Genomic DNA, 13707 nt, shown 5'->3' with positions numbered 1-13707 from the left:
AATGCCATCCTTGCCTTGTGCATCACAATCTTGGTTTCACATAAGGACCTGACCAATGCTCCAACAAGGTGGAGGGAAAAATTGGCCGTGGACGATGCTCTCCTAAAAAGTGCATGTCTCAAACAAAAGCGCACGGGATTTATCAACACAAGCTCAGGTAAAAACACAAGGCATGTTTGTTTCCAGCTAACATGTCTATGATGAGCCATAGATTGTCACAAAATAAAAAAACATAAGGATTGACATCAGTGGATTCTATACAGCTAAAACTTTGCACAACACTGTGAGCATGTACTGCAAAAAATACTGAACTACAAAAGATGATAAACAGAGCTAAACCAAGACCCATCCTGAGCTATCTTCTGTGAAAGGAGGCGTGGCTGGGAATTTCAGGTGCTGGGCAAATTGAAAACAGCATTTCAGATCAAACGACAAGTTTCTTGGCTTTCCTGCAGGTAAATCAGATCCTTACATTATCTCACTGTCGTTTTGTGGCTGAAAGCAATTCAGCAGCTATCAGCACAGCCAGACTGAAATTCAGCAGAACAGGATCTGAGCCCTTCAGCTCGTAATGATTAGATGATTCTGTGGAAATGAATCTTATGAAAACATGAAGTTCAGCAGAAAGTTGACAGTGTGTGAAGACCACAGAAGGGAGAGGAACTTTACAACTCAGCCTTCACATTTTCCACCTATAGGATTTCAACATTTGCTAAACTTGTAGTAAGGGCAGCTTCTTCACACTGCTCCCTCTGGGAAATATCACATGCAACAATTCCTGAATTACAGTTTCTAATTATATTTTCATACTGTAATGCTGTCTGAAATGCAAATTTGATGACAGAATAATTTAATCCATATAAAATAATTACAAAATTACTGTTTTTCAACCCTCAACTCATACTCCCTGCTATTTAAGAAGACAAATTTAACAGCAGCAAAAGTACAGCCAAAACATAGTCTATTTTTCAAACTGTTATCTGACTATAACTATCTGCATAGATTTTGGCTCACCATAGAAGATTATTTCTAAAATATGACTACCAAAAACATTCCAGAGTTAGGATTTTTGTTGCTTTAGCTGGGAACCAACAGTCAGGTCAACTTTTATTTTGCATTCAGAGTACCCCATGCATGGCATCTGTGTTTAATTGGAAAAGCAACTGTTGGTTAAAATGCCCAATCTCTACTGCAATCCTAATGTTGATGCAGACATTAAATTAGCACAATGTAATGATTTTTAGCAGAGTGGGAACCAACTTCTGCAACAAGTAATTTAAGATCCTGAAACTCCATACTGAAACATCAGTTCTCACTGACAACTGCCACCCTCTACAGAGGATTTTATTCCCTCCATGAATATTGCCTAAGCAGTAGCTAGGACCTTTAAAACGACAGCAGAAATTGTGTTCTGTCTGAAAAAATCCAAGGAGTACTGTTCTGCATTGCAAGGAGTTTTTAGGTTTCATTATGATTCTGGCCTAAATTTAGACTGTCATTGCCCATCAACACAACCAGGTCAAGGTAGAGCACACTGAGTGCATTGTTATTATGAGGACAGAGGCATCAACAGCTCACATCTGTTTTTGATTTCCCTGCTGTATCCAGCTGTGTGAGAAGTGACTTGAGGAGATCGCAGATGTGACTTTAGCCAAGGTCTTTCCTAAGGTGAAGTGCTCCAGTTCCTCGGGAATTGCTGGTCTGCTCGCCCTTCGCCATGGAGGAGACTGCAGGAAGAGATCATCCCTTCCTCGGGTGTGTGCAAAGGGGGTGACATTTGCACACGGCATGAAGGCTGACGGGAGGTAGGAGAGTCAGTCTAGACTCCCTAAACGAAGATGGAGCATTGCCAGGCCCATGTGCATCTCACATATTTTCTCTTTATGTCAGAGCATTTCAAGCCCAAGTAAGCTGCCAGTGTCACAGTTGTGGTGTTGGGCAGAAGGTGAAGGATGGGCTGCATCCACCTTCCCCTCTCGGTGGTGGGAAGGAACCCACAGGCTGTTTGCTCTTGTCCCATGGTGGCTGCAAGCAGGGCAGCACACAGATGGCAGGATGCCTAGCACTGCACCGCCTGGTAACTGCACACATGGCCAAGGTGAACCCGAGTGCTTGTCCAAAGGGCTTGGTACAGAGCTGACCAGTGAAAACAAGAGCATGAAATCATCAAGCAGAGGCACACAGCCCCAGGATGAATCTCACACACCATTCCCTGCCCTCCTGAGCAGGGATCTGTGTCACCTCCAGTTGCAGACTCGCTGCCTGTGAGCTGCCCACCTGCCAGCAGCACTAAAGAAAGATGTGTCTATTCCATCTGGAGATGAGAAAGGTATTTTTAAGGTATTTCCAATGAATAGCTCTTGAGTAAAGGTTGCATCAATTATTTTTCCCCTTACAGGTAGTTTCAAGGCATCAAATGCTACAGGACACTGTATTCAAGCCTAAATGAATGAGCATAAGCCTCAGCCCACACTGAGCATCATCACTCAAGTCAGATCTGGGAGGTGACGGCAGCTACACATGGAGTCAAATCCTGCAAGACGTGAGGGTGAATGACTTCTCCTGAATGGCAGGTGCCACTCAGCTCAAATCTGTCCCCGTTCTCCATGCCTTGGTCCCTCTGCAGACTTACCCCAGCAGTGTAAGCTGGTGAACAAGCAGACCTCAGAGGGTGGTGGGCTGTATAAACCACCTCCCTGTCCTCCCCTCCTAGCCCAGCTCTACAGTCTGGGGAGCTCACGTGCAGATGGAGGGGATGGAGTGCCACAGGCTGAAATGCAGCTCCCCACAGGCCGAAGCGCCCGCGGCGCCCCATGGCAGCTGGGGAGCAGCCATGCCCAGCTCAGCCCGGGCAGGGCACCCAGGCAGGGATGCCCAGAGCCCACTCGCTCCCACGGCAAGGCACGGGGAGCCGACACCTCCAACGCTGCAGGCTCCTGTAAACCTGGGTAAAACACACCTAGGATGAGCCAGGCGAGATCCCTCAGGCACTGGTGCAGTGGCATCAGGTGAAGAATTTAATAAAGACAACTTGAAATATTTCTGCCCCCCCAACAATGATGTTTTGGGGCATAAGAGTTGAAGTGGAAAGAACTGATGAGATAACACCAAGTGAAATAGTTTAGACGTTTCAGATGCACGTACCCTCGTTCTCTGCTGAGAACACCAAATGCAGGGAAATCCAGAGCACTAAGCCATAACTTCCTTAGAGAAGTGCCTCCAGTTTTAATGTCTGCCTTGGCTCTCTTTCTGAAACAATTAGTTATGCTGCATCTGATAATATTAGGATAATTTTTATAGTTTTTTTTTTAATCTTTTACTGCTCTATGTTTTAAATTGTTTTGTAGCTCCAGCATCATTTTAGACCAGCAGCTGCTTTAGAGAATCATCATCGATAAACCCTTCGAACTTTGGGAGGAAGGGAACAGGAGCATATAATTAGAGACGATAAGAAAGATCTAACATACTTTTCCAGGAAACAACACACATGATGCTTCAGCTGTAATCTGTTCTTAAAACAAATCTATATGTTCCCACACAAACAAACTCAGCCTGTGGCGCTAAACTTCAGTAGCTCTGGGATATCCTTCCCCATAACAGCCACCTCGGAGTAAGTGCAATACAGAAACAGACTCAAACTCCCTCTTGTTTTTACAAAAAGACCCAAATAGCATTTCATTTTTCAATCATTGTGGTGATTAAAAAATCATGCTGCTCATGCTGCAGTTCTTTTTTTAGCTATTCTGACTGCTTTCAATGCACAAGAGAACAAGAAAAAAAAAAAAAGAGAGAGAAAAAACAAGCCTCTGTGTGTGTGCTTGTGAGAAAAAGGGTAGAAGCCTGTGTTACAGCAAGGCTGCTCTCTTGGCATATTTCATATAATTTTTCAGGAAGGTTTTGATTCTTTGCTCTGTAAGCACGATACAGTCCGGAGTGCCGCGTGCCCCGGGAGAGGGGCAGAGAGCCCGGGGAGCGCGCAGGGACCCCGCGCGAACAAAGATGATTTAAAGGCTCGAACTTGGAGAGCTGGATTTTAAGCTGTTCCTAGCTGCATTGACTGCTGGCTTCCCCTCACTGGACACACTGGGTACAAATCCGCCTGAACCGGGCAGCATAAAAAAGCTACGAATTCCAACATAGGTATAAAAACCACAATGCCTAAACATCATTTCTTTTAACTCCCGAATGCATTAGCCTAGGATTACTCACGTTCATTTATACTCCCAAAGTGTCAAATGAGAACGATATCATTTTATTCTCCTTTCATGGATCATTAATCTATATTTAACTCCGTTTTGCCGTCTACACACAGAATTAGTAACTGGAGGCTGCTTTCCATTTATCTGATAGTGCTGGGCTTGTTCATCAAGGCAAACTTCCAGCCAAAACAAACAAGTGAAAAAATACCAGTCACTGATACAAGCTGCTTTCTATTCTATTTTTTTTTCAGGGAAAATAATCCAAACCTGATGAGAACGTAAAGCAAACGGTTACCTCACACTGCAGAAATGCGAGTTTTTAATAGTCCATGCTCCGGCAGCCCCTGAGATCGAGCGGCGGCGGCGGCGGGGATGACTCCAGCATCCACCGGGCTCTCACGGCTTTGACTGCGCGGCCGGACCGCAGGCTCGGCCCCCAGTGACGTCAGGGCGGCCGTCACATGGCCCGGGGAGCGCTGGTTGTCCTGGCAACGCAGCCCTGCTCGGAATGGTTCCGATAGGTCACTGCCACCCTGCGCTGAGCCACCGCGGGCTGGCCCCGGCACCGCGGGCTGGCCCCGGCACCGCGGGCTGGCCCCGGCACCGCGGGCTGGCCCCGGCACCGCGGGCTGGCCCCGGCACCGCGGGCTGGCCCCGGCACCGCGGGCTGGCCCCGGCACCGCGGGCTGGCCCCGGCACCGCGGGCTGGCCCCGGCACCGCGGGCTGGCCCCGGCACCGCGGGCTGGCCCCGGCACCGCGGGCTGGCCCCGGCACCGCGGGCTGGCCCCGGCACCGCGGGGCCGCCCCCATCGCCCGCCCTCAGCCCTGGCTCTGTGGGAACGCGCGTCGCTCTTCCTCCCGCATCCCCAGCCTCTGGCAGGAAGATGGACATTGTACACCTGGTTTGCCCGAGCAAAGGGGCACAGGAGCTGCCCTTTTGAGGAGTTTACCCTGCACCTCAGTGACGTGCTGGCTGGCTAAAATTAGGGTCTTTCCAAATGACACGCAGCTGAAATTTTATTCATAGCCACGGAGACACACGCGTGGTCACCCACATTCTGCCCGGATTCGGGGCGGGGCAGCAGTGGGGCGTGCTGTAGTGATGAGCCGTGCTGTAGGGGTGAGCCGTGCTGTAGGGGTGAGCCGTGCTGTAGTGATGAGCCGTGCTGTAGGGGTGAGCCGTGCTGTAGTGATGAGCCGTGCTGTAGGGATGAGGGACAGCAGCCGTGCAGGGCCGGGCTGCCCCCAGAGCTGCCGGGCCAGCCCGGCCCCGTGTCCCTTAGCCGCGGTATCTGTCCCTCTGCCAGCCTGCCCGGGATGCCTCTCCAACTGCTCCCAGCAGAACATCATGCACAAAGCAGGGGCACAAAGCAGTGCATGTCTCCATCTGATTCTGACTCACCTGTGCAGCCTTCTTCTGCGGGAAGAGACACAACACCAATGTCTCCAGTTTCCTTGTAACTCCAGCTAAAATCCACTGCTTCCTCCAAATTTCCTTTCTTTTCTCTCTCTCCACCTTACCACAGCCCCACAACACATGCATGCACCTGGAGTAGGACACAGAAGGTACTGGAGAAGGGTAAGACTTTCACCTGTGAGACGCAGGGAGGAAAGACAAAGTGTCAGCAACACGAAAATGCTTCTGAGCTCATCAGGTCTGGATGAGTGGAAGTGAGGTGGAAAGAAAACTGTCTGAACAGTGGATCTCAGAAGGTTGTGGTCAGTGATACAGGGTCTAGTTGGAGGCTCATGGTGTTCCCCAAGGCTCGACACTGTGTCCAGTATTGTCTAACTTATCTGTCAATAACTTGGATGAAGGGGCAGACGCCTCCTCAGCGAGTTCACTGATGGCACAAAGCTGGGAGCAGCAGCCGATAGCCCAGAGGGCTGTGCAGCCCTTCAGAAGGACCTGGGCAGGCTGCAGAGATGGGCAGAGAAGAACCACCTGAAACTCCAAGGCAAGTGCAGCTCCTGCACCTGCTGAGGAACCCCAGAGACCAGCACAGGATGGGGGCTGACCTGCTGGAAAGCAGCTCTGCAGAGAAGGTCCTGGTGGACAACAAAATGTCCGTGAGCCAGCAGTGTGCCCAAGAAGGCCAAGGATACCTTGTGGTGCATTAGGAAAAGCATTGCCAGCTGGTCAAGTGAGGTGATCCTGACCCTTTACTCAGCTCTATTGAGGCCACATTTGGAGTTCTCTGTCCAGTTCTGGGCTCCTCAGTGCAAGAGAGACATGGAACTCCTGGACTGGATACCAAGATGGTTAGGGGACAGGAACACATGAAGAAAGGCTGGGGGAGCTGGGCCTGTGTAGCCTGAAAAAGGAAGACTGAGAGGGGACCTTATCAATGTCTATCAGTATCTGAAGGGAGGGTATCCAAAGGATGTAGGCAGGCACTTCCTGGTGGCATCAAGTGATAGCACAAGAGGCAATGGCAGAAACTGGTGCATAGAAAGTTCCACCTGAGCATGAGAAAAAGCTTCTTTACTCTGAGGATGACAGAGCACTGCAACAGACTGCCCCGAAAGATTGTGGAGTCTCCTTCTCTGGAGTTATTCAAAAGCTTTTTGGACACAATCCTGTGTAATGTGCTCTGGGGAACCCTGCTTGAGCAGGGAAATTCAACTAGATCACCTTCAGTGGTTCCTTCTAATCATTCTATGAGCCTGGGATCAACAACAGCTAATGCTGTTTACACGGCATTTAGTGAGTTGGGCATCTCCAGCACAGTTTACCAACAACCTCTCCAGCACCAGCACTGCCTTGGGGCTTTCTTGGGCAGTTGCTATTACGGGGCAAAGCCCTTTGAGATCCTGAGCTGCCCCCTGGGTCTCAGTACACAGCAGTGAAGAGGGCTCAAAGATTATTTCAATAGAATTAAGGCAGCCTCTACTGTCTAAAACTCATGCCATAAAAAGAAGATATTCACAATTAGCTAGGAAACCTGTGACTGTTTAATAAAACAAGAATAATGTGATGAATTTTAAAAACCCACTGATTACTACATGTGTTGCACATAATCCCACATATTAATCCAATATAGAAGGCTGAAACTTCATGTCAACACCCACCAATAAAATTGTATCATAACTTACAGATGTATTCTTTCACTTAATGGCAATGTTTGTACTGTACTACATAAAGTTTGGGTTTGAAGTTTAAAAAGATATCTCTCAACACTGTGTAGTGCATTCCTTTCTATTGGTCTGACAAAAATGCATGCACCTGAGAGACTTTATTGGTTCTTAATTCTTATAAAAGCCTTTTCACAAAAGGGGACAATACAGCACATGCATTTTGAAGGTCACAAAACTTTAAAAAAAAATTTGCTGATTCCCTAGAGAGCTGGCAGAGGCATCCAGGCAGGATCCTAGAATCATAGAATGGTTCTGGTTTGGAGGGACCTTGAAGATCACCTACTTTCAATCCCTCTGCCATGGGCAGGAATACCTTTCACTAGATCGAGTTACCCAAAGCCCCATCCAGCCTGGCCTTGAACACTTGCAGGAATGGGACACTCACCACTTCTCTGGGCAACCTGTTTCAGTGTGTCACCACCCTCACAGAGAACAATTTCTTCCTAATATCTAATCTCAGCCTGCCTTCTTTCAGTTTAAAGCCGCTACCTCTTGTCCCGTCACTACATGCCCTTGTAAAAAGTCACCCTCCCTCTTTCTTGTAAACCCCTTTGGGTACTGGGAGGCTGCTCTACATTCTCCCCAGATCCTTCTCTTCTCCAGGCTGAAGAGCCCCGGCTCTCACAGACCCTCGAGGATCTGCACCTGCTCTGCTCCTGTGTAAGTCTGATCTTCCACACCGGCAGACACTTGGGTATACAGAGCACCTTTGTCCTCCAGCATAAACATAGCCCTGTCACTCACCTTTACAGGATATTTCTGCTGGAGTACAAGAGCTTGGAGGAGTTTTTAAACCATGCACAGTGTTTATAAGGGGGTGCTAATTATGTGTTGAGAGGGTTATAATTTTCAGCCAGCTGAAAGATGCTAAGTGAAAAAAAAAAAAAAAAGACCAGTGCTCCGAAGAACATATGATAAGGGCAGTGTGGGATTGGATGTTCCCAGTTCCCAAGGCTTGGCAGAGATTTTCCTGCACCTCCCCAGTGATGTGGCTCCTCCACAGGGATATTTTCTGAATGGCTGACTGAAATTCCTACTTCTCTGCAGCACTTGATATAACTGTCAAAGCTTTCCAGGACTAGGGTCAAGGGAGACCTTACACCACGCAGACAGATGCAGACATGAAAGCAACAGCATCTGTCCTTCAGAGAGCTGAAATATCCTGCTAGAAGTGGCAGAAAAAACCTGTATTCCCTGAATTAACTTTTCCATTATAAAACCCCCATCATAAAAACAGCTTCCTCTATAGTTTCAATCAACCAAGTGAACTCAAAGGAATGAGACATGGGTACTGAGAGGAAAAATACAAAACAGATATTTTGTGCAGGGAGAGACTTTTGAGTGGTGAGTAATGAAGAACTCAATGTGAGCTGGGAATTTAGAAAGCTTAGAGCAGTTTGATTTAGAAAGCTTAGGGGTTTTTAAAGTTTTTTTGTCAGTTTCGTTTAGATTAGTTTAGTTTGGTAAGTTTGGTTTGGTTGTCAGAAGACCAACTGAATCCTGGGCTGCATCAAAAGGAGCAAATTAGAGGAGGAATAAGGGGATTGATAAGAGCAATCACCAACTTGAAGTGCATCAAGGGAAAGTGTAGGATTCTGCACCTGGGATGGGTTAACCCAGGATGTACAGACAGACTGGGTATTGACAGGCTGGAAAGCAGCACCACAGGAAGGGACCTGGGGGTCCTGGTTGATGGAAGGTTGAATATGAGTCTGCACTGGGTGATCTTTGGGGTTCCTTCCTACCCTTAACATTCTGCAGTTGAAAATCTGAAGCTTGCTGAGAAACAAATGCATTGCATCTGTCTGGGACCGTGCTACAAAGGCACTCCTTCTCCTGCTACAAGAACATGATGCCTCCCGGGGAGAGGTCTCTGTTGTGCATTTGGGACCACCTCAGTCCCTCCCACCCCTCCGAGTCTGGGGCCCACAGAGGGCAGTATGAGGGAACAGGAGTTGCCTCCTTCATCCCTAGATGATGGACAGTCTGCCAGAACTTCACTGCCTGCACCAAAGTGTGTCATATGTATCATAATACACACATAGGTATCTCAAATACCTGAACCTGGAACACACATGTGTCAGCACCTATGTGATAACTTACACACAAATGCAGTACTACAGAGTAGGGCACCATCCAGCTTTTCCCCCTGCACTTCTTTTGTCTCTGCAGAGCTAACAATAGATAACATTTGTTTGCCCATAAAATGGAAGACATGCAGAGAGCAGAAACTCTATATGGGTTGATCTTTGAACCCACAAGACTAGACCTTCCCTGGCGTCAATCCCTGCTCTCAGGAAGGAGCCACATCCATGCAAGCAGCTGAGAATCTGCTCTTGGCTTTCCTCTTATCAAAACAACACTTAGAAAGTGTTTCATCTTGGAATCTTCCCTCAAATATCCACTACTTTTTGCTGTTTGTAAAAATAAAAGGAAGGAAAAAGGCAAGTAGGCATGATTTTGATGTAAGAAATATAAAGAACAAACCACATGTGTTTTGCTGGCCTCTGCAGCTTGCTGTTTGAAAGAGTGGCTAATGTTTCCATTGGCATTGGTTACACAGATAAAAAAGAGACAGAAACAAGGCTCAGCAAACTTGTCATGTTGACTTTTGCTCTTGCAGAAAAACAACGTGGAAAAAAACCTACAGGAAAAGACATTTTCGTTTTGATACAGATCTCATGGCACTACTAGCACAGGGGGTTCTGAAACAAAAACAAGAAGAGAAAGTGGTTCAGCCCACCCTGTTCACTGATGGCAGCTCAGTGAAAGAGTTATTGTTTGAGTCAAATCAGGTGGAAGAAGGTTTCTCAGGAATGCAGCACTGTAAGAAGATCCTGCACTCTCCATATATCTGTCATGACTCTTTACTGCCACTAATTCCTGTTCCCAGGGAGAGTGAAAGATTCTGCTTTCCAAAGCAGTAGTTTTTGTTTCCTGTACTGCACCAGTGGCTTTGGGGATGGTCCCAGCACCCTTCAACAGTGAGAAGAGCCCCCAGACTGAAGGGAGACTCTGTGAGAGTGTAAGCATCACAGCAAGGATCTGGTTGCAACAAAGGCTTCTGATGGCTGCTGCTGAGGGGTGGGAAAAGCTCTTGCAGTATGACTTGCCTTTTTGTGACATATTCAGTAGAAAATATCACTTGGTCTGCAACAACGTTTCTGGCATTTGAGCCTAAATAATGCCATCATCTATCCTTAGGCAGTATTGCACTGATTGTTTTTACTGCTGAGATATGCAACAGGTTTTTTTTTAAAGTTTTGCTTGTGCCTGCTTCCTCATAGAAACTGATGACTTTTGGGGCTTGTGCATCCCTCCTGCATCTCCTTCCCTATGCCAATGTCTCTACATCCTCTCCTTTCTCAACTTATTCTCCTGGATTTCCCATGCAATTCCCTCACCTTCACTTTAGATGAGAAAAGCATCTTGAACCAGGAATAAGATAAAACTCACTTTCTGCCACCTTGCTTATCTTCCAGGACAACATCCATCCCAGCAGCTGAAAGGAGCCAGGACCCATTTCCTGGCCTAGAGATCAGATGTCATAGCACCATTGGAGCCTGCAGCGACAAACCTCTCCCCCAAGGAGAGGTTTGCCTCATCCTTTTCCTCCTGTTGTGAAGGACCTCAAGCCTCTGCTCTTCCCTAAACCACTGCCAGGAGAGTGAGAAGAGTTGAAGTTGGCTATGACAAGAGTCATTTAGCATCTGAGCAGTAGCAAATGTGCCAGATTGGAATCACCCTTGTAGGAATCCCATCTCACTGGCACAGAAACACCAAGAGACCAGCTCAAAAACTTAAGAGACTAGATAAAGGAAATATTCTTAGCTGGAAAAAAAATCCCATCATCTGGCAATCATAGTCAGTGCCTCCTAAGGGACCAGCCAGAAGACTGATTTTGCTGCTGAATGTGGGTGCTTTCCGTTAGTTGATGCAATTGAGTTGTGTGTCCTTATCTAGGGGGCAAACTGAAAGAAAACAAGGAAAAGTAATTTGGATCAAACAAGAATTGATTACGTGGCAACACGCAGGGGAAAAAAATGCACTTTGGATCAAAGAAAGCTTTTAAGATGTTTTAAAACTAGCCAAGGATATTTGGAAACAAAGGTCTTCATCTGCACTGGCGCTTCAGCAAAGACCCATGTGGGCAGGAGGGGCCACCATTGCTTGTCCTGCTGGTGGTCACCCTCCCTCATCCTTGAGGCCTGTTTGGCTGGGAAGCACAGACCACCCCTCTCCTCTCAAGCTCTGATATTTGTATGGTCTAACCTAACCCAGCTCATTTGGACTGAATTTGCTGATTGTGTGAAATGCCCAAAAGCAGCACTTTCTGGAGAATAATTGATTTACCAATTTTTCATCCAGAACAAAATAATACTCCAGGTAGCGAATTACTGCCTGAGCCCTCTTGCCAGGATCTCTGTGGTCTCAGAAAAACATTGTCTAATTGTCTGGCTCTTCTGCGTCTCCTCCTTACTGTGTGGAAGTCACATCTGAGCTGCAGAGATACTAAGATCCTGACCCAAAGTCATCTAAGCACATGGATAACCTTACACTGGCTGGGATGTTACACGTGTGCTTAAGTATTTGCTGGATGGAAGCCCAAGTGCCTGACAGTATCGTGGAAACCAAATGAGCACACAGCCACAGCAGTGCAGAAAAACAAAGAAACAAGATAGAAATACTCTTTCCCCCCAAAGAAATCTTTCACCAATAAGGAGAATGGAAGAAAAAACGATAACAGGAATTTAGTCATATGTATTTTAGTCCCACATACATTGAAAGGAACCTTTCCAGTTTTTAAAATCTTTGCAGTGTTAATCACATCTGGCAAATTTCAAATGTTTTTTGGTTTTTTCTTACTTTTCTTTTCTTGTGCTTTCACTCCCTCTTTTGTTCCCCCTTTCCCTGAGTTGCTGTCGTTCATTTCTGTGTAGTTTATCTTATCTGAGTAGCTGCTAGTATTTAATTTGTAATAGTGAATCACCAGCCACCAGCCTGCAGTTCCACATGGAAATACTCTATCACACTTCTGTTAAATATACCAGTTTTTGAATAGCTCAATTTATAAAAAAGTGAATTTCAGCACACCTTTGACATGGTGTTTCACTGCCCACCCTCAGAAATGCAAGCATGATGTTATCCTTCCTTCACGGAGCCCGCTACCAGCACTTCCCATGGCTCTGAAGCCCTCGGGGTCATATCAGCCCTTGGCACTGGAAACGGGTTTTCCTCTCCAGAGGATGGTGGTGTTTTGCAGCTGACTCCCAGGGGCCCAGAGGGTGCCTGTGTACACCCTTGCAAAGAGGGCTCCTGCCTGCACATCTTCCCCAAAAGAACCTGGAGGATGTGAGGTCTTTGGGCTGCGCTGGTGACTGCCAGCCTCCTCCTCACCCAGTTCCAGATTGCCACCCAGAAACTATCTTCCCATGAGGAAAATATCCCCTGGGTTGAATTGGGACACAATAAACAATTCATTCTGCTTCAATTCTCTGCCAGTCCTGCCCTGGACATTTTGTCCCTCCCAGTTATCCAGCATCTCCCCAGCAGTTAATCTCTGTTCTTCACTGCTAGATGGGTAAAGTTTAAATTGTCAGCTTTGCCTGGCTTTTTATAAGTGGGCAGCCAGGGGTCAGAATGGAATAAAAGGTCAGTCCAGAATGCTCTGGAGTTTTGCTCTTTGGAATGCAGCTCGCTGTCTTTGCACACATTGTTATACAGCGTCTCTGGCAGGCACTTCCTTAACTTCTTTCTCCACAGATAATATGGAAAGGTTTCCTAGTGTCAGTAGCTGCTGAAGAGATAGGAATGAAAGCATTTTCGGCATCTGTTTTCTGGCTCACACCAAGTGTCTTTGCCCGTCCCTTGATCACATACATTTTCCCCTTTCTCCCCTTGATATCCAAAAGGTAAATGGTGATAAATTTGTCATACATTTCCTAAACACAGGAGTAGGAGCCAGAGAAGCTATTGTGCTGGGACACAGACCATCCCTACTGCTTCAGCACCCACTTTGTCCAAGCTGAGAGGAAGGATCTGGCCACGCCTGATCAGCAACTCCAACAGCAGTGGCCAGCTCCATCCGTCTGACATCCCATTTCTCACTTCTGCTTTTTCCAGCACCTGCTGCTGGCACCTGCCTGTGTCCCTGACCCTGCTGCAAGAGGGATGGATGTGTGGGTACCAGTTAGGCACAGACCTGCAGTGCAAGCTCACAGCAATTGCCCAAAGGCAAATGCACAGATTTTCATACCACAGGCTCTGCAGCCTGCCACTGCAACAAGAGGAAGGCACAGAGCAGCAGGAGTGATTACTGCCTGGCCAGGCATCTGTGGCAACAACAGACCCAAATGCTGTCAGACTAGC

The 13707-nt window shown here is 47.2% G+C and overlaps 1 protein-coding gene across 1 annotated transcript in view; it reads right to left on the bottom strand.

The window, feature by feature from the left end:
* Window positions 1-4645, bottom strand: part of NCALD (neurocalcin delta) — a 58670-nt gene extending 54025 nt beyond the window's left edge. Inside the window, exon 1 of the mRNA XM_063389957.1 lies at window positions 4495-4645. The gene's annotated coding sequence lies outside the window, so the exon portion shown is untranslated. The remainder of the gene's footprint in view (window positions 1-4494) is intronic.
* Window positions 4646-13707: the final 9062 nt, after the last annotated feature.

This window comes from Prinia subflava, chromosome 1, assembly GCF_021018805.1.
Source record: "Prinia subflava isolate CZ2003 ecotype Zambia chromosome 1, Cam_Psub_1.2, whole genome shotgun sequence".
NCBI classification, from domain to species: domain Eukaryota; kingdom Metazoa; phylum Chordata; class Aves; order Passeriformes; family Cisticolidae; genus Prinia; species Prinia subflava.
This window is presented reverse-complemented; position numbering and strand designations above follow the sequence as displayed.